The sequence below is a fragment of the Phyllobates terribilis genome, unplaced genomic scaffold (genome assembly GCF_046119375.1).
Source record: "Phyllobates terribilis strain yellow unplaced genomic scaffold, ASM4611937v1 Scaffold_205__1_contigs__length_3507201, whole genome shotgun sequence".
NCBI classification, from domain to species: domain Eukaryota; kingdom Metazoa; phylum Chordata; class Amphibia; order Anura; family Dendrobatidae; genus Phyllobates; species Phyllobates terribilis.
In genome coordinates, this window is record NW_027362965.1 from 2,180,097 (window position 1) to 2,183,487 (window position 3,391).

At 40.7% G+C, this 3,391-nt stretch overlaps 1 long non-coding RNA gene across 1 annotated transcript; it reads right to left on the reverse strand.

Moving 5' to 3' along the window:
• Positions 1-264: 264 nt before the first annotated feature.
• On the reverse strand, positions 265-2,583 carry LOC141213665 (uncharacterized). Its single transcript, XR_012283079.1, has 4 exons — positions 2,166-2,583; positions 800-985; positions 582-710; positions 265-485 (listed from the first exon to the last, which is right to left on the reverse strand). It is a non-coding gene; the product is annotated as an uncharacterized lncRNA (long non-coding RNA).
• Between the last annotated feature and the right edge of the window lie 808 nt (positions 2,584-3,391).

Consider the following 3,391-nt stretch of genomic DNA (forward strand, 5'->3'; position numbering starts at 1 on the left):
AAGTTGACTTGAGATAACCGGAAGTTTGTACCTGGAAAGGAATACAGAAAAAATAAAATACATTGCACTGCATTTATTATTGAAGAATGATAACAGGGGTGTTGCGGTCCCCCATTCACATGAATGGGGTCTGTGTTCAGGCTGGGGTACTCTTCTGATACCCGAGCTTGAAGTTTTAATAAACTGTTCGGCGTTTGGCTGAACCTGCCATACACAAACAGTCAGGGGTTCGCCCATCACTACTTCTGAGCGCCATTCATTGCATATTTTGGGTGCTGCCCATCTGATTGGTGCTCAACTGATCAGTGATTAATAGGGGATCTATCATATTAGCCCAGAACAGTTTTTACCACTGCCATCCTACCTAGAAAGGAATACAGAAAAAAAATACATAGCACTACATTAACTATTGAAGAATGATAATGTGCTTTTTATTTCTTCCTCACAAGCTTTGGTCTGACTCTTTCATAGTAGACTCTGAACCACTAGAAATAAAACAAAAGGAAATAATAGTTATAGTAAAATAGAAATGTGTCATCATGTATTAAATCAGATTAATAAGGAGAATAAGTAAATCTCACCATTTCTTCTTCCTTAGTCAGCACGAATGTGGCCACTTGCTGTGTAGCGGTCTTGTGTAACTTTACACCGATAACAACGAGGTCTTCCCCATCATACGTGTGGCTAATCCTCTCCTTCCACTCAGACACCTAAGGATGAAGAGACCAAAGGTTAGACATAAAGAAGAGTAAACTAAAAATGAGTATGAGTAGTGAATAAAGAGAAGAGAGGCACTTACAGTCATGTTCTGTACGACCCCAGGTCTCTGCAGATGCCTCAGGACCTCCAGGGCCTGTAGATAGTAAATCACTTCCAGCTGGCTGCTTTGACGCAGACATCCATCTTTGGCAGCTTGAAGACACTTTAAAAACGATTGCTTTGCCACATCCAGGATCTTCCGGCACTCCTGAGGTGTAATTTGTACCTACACATAAAATTAATAATAGAATATTACAGTATATACAAGCCACACAGTACAAATATATAAAAAATATCTACTTCAATACTAAGTGTATGAGGGTTATGAGATCTCCTAAGAAGAAAAAAGTGTAACAAAAAAATGTAATAAGGTAATGAAGGGGACCAAAAACAAGGGGTGCGACTCACTATTCAAACAATGAATTACAAAAGGAGAGGAAAGGCTGCATAGTATAATAGAGAGCACACAACACAATGAAGGGAAATCAGAGATTATTATGTTACAAATAGAAACAAAGCAAAGCATTAAAATCAATTCAAAACATTCATGATCAATATGGTGTAATGGGAGAGAGCAAAACATGGGAGGAAATAATATACACGGAAGGACGGCCCAAATACAGTAGATTCAGGGAATTAACTGCCAAGGTAAGTGGTATATGGGAAATACCCCAAACTGCTGAGTGTTCAGGGGGATACAATAAAGTGTCAATGCCCCAGAAACAATCAAGCAATTATGCAGAGTGTATGCATCAAATAAGGGGAGTTATAATTAACCACTTGAACTCTTTAACATAATCACATGGTATAAGATACACATACACTAAATAAACACCACCAAGAGTCAAGCTGCACAAACCACAGGGCCACCTATGGTAGCATTAACACATATATGGCTCAGTGGTTAGCACTATATACGGTGGCTCAGTGGTTAGCACTGCAGCCTTGCAGCGCTGGGGACCTGGGTTTAAATCCCACCAAGGACAACTTCTGCAAGGAGTTTGTATGTTCTCCCCGTGTTTGCTTGGGTTTCCTCCAGTTTCCTCCCACACTCCACAGACTGATAGGGAATTTAGATTGTGAGCCTCAATGGGGACAGTGATGATGATGTCTGTAAAGTGCTGTGGAATTAATGGCGCTATATAAGGGAGTAATATAAATATATCATGAGCAGACACTAATATGCATTATACCTAATACAGACCTCCAAATAAGTGTCAGATTGCTAATTGACAATTGGTAATTGCATTGCCCGGCTGCAGGTGTCAATATTGTATTTCTTGGTAATTACCAAGCAGTGTTTTAAGGTTGAGGGAAATTATATGGAGGAGAAGATATATACATTTAGATTTTACATTATCCATAATTTCCTATTACTTCAATATAAATATTAGCTAATAACCCACCTTTTGCTGACAACTTCTCTTGATATTCCCTTTGACAACCTCTTTTGTATGTCCTCGGTCACGGTCATAAAAAACTCACATGACCTAAACAGTGCGCGTTTTTTTTCAAAGAGGTTGGAGGCTCTCACATTGTAAGTCATGAACCTACGCACGTGTTTTAGGTAGTTGAAAATGGTCTGATTTGCCAGATTCAGCTTTGTAAAGAAGGAGTTGACTTTTTCTACATCTTTTACAAAGTCCAGATTGGCAACCTTGGGGTTCATGTAAAAGAGGAACCTGGCGACATCCTCAACTTCCTGTCTGAAGTGTCTCACCCCCAAGGTGTGCAGTAAATAGTTGGCGAAGCCCACCAGCAGTGGGTCCTGCAGAGAGTGGCGTTTGTAGAGTCCAGCTGCCAGCATCTTCTTTCTTGTATCTGCTGTCCATTTTGTCTGCAAGGCTCTGTAATTGGTGAGAAATAAAGAAACAGCTCCGGCATTAGACATTTTTTAACCAATTCTCCCTTTACTACTTTTTGTCACAGAACATAACATATAGCGAACTAGCAAACCTGTATGATCGACCATCAGCCACAGTCAGGCTTGCAATATAAAGACATAAGCAAAATGATGTCAGCTTGTAGATTAATTACATAGTGTTTCATGTATAAACATAAGAGTCAAATAAAATGGGTGGATCAGCTCACCAGTTAGTAGACAAGGTGCACAAGGTCCAAGAGGAGTAGGTGCGGTGGACGGACAGAGATCTTGGGCCTACACCCAGGCTTAACAAGCAATATCAATATAGGAGGAAGGCCAGCAATGGTCAGATGGAAAGAGGAGATGAAAAATAAAAAATATCCAACATTTCTCCTCCTTCCATCTGACCATTGCTGGACTTCCTCCCATTTTGATTTTGCTTGATAAACAAAGAGGCATATGGCCTCCTTAAGGCCAGAGGTTTCATAGGTAACAGTTGAAGGAGAATGGGGGAGAAGGAGGATGGGGGAGGGAAAGCCAGGGTATACAAGGACATACAGAAGGGTGCACATTTTATGTCAGAAAAAGAGTTTAGCAGTGCTAAGAGGATATAGGCCATGTATACATACTGACCTCTGTGTGGTTTGATCGAAACCCGCTTCCTCCACATTTTCTTCGTTGTGACTAGAGATGAGCGTTGTTCTACTCGAGCTGTTCGCCAATCTCAAATTCGAGCTGTTTTGGGCGGTGTTCGAGCCGTTCGGCAAA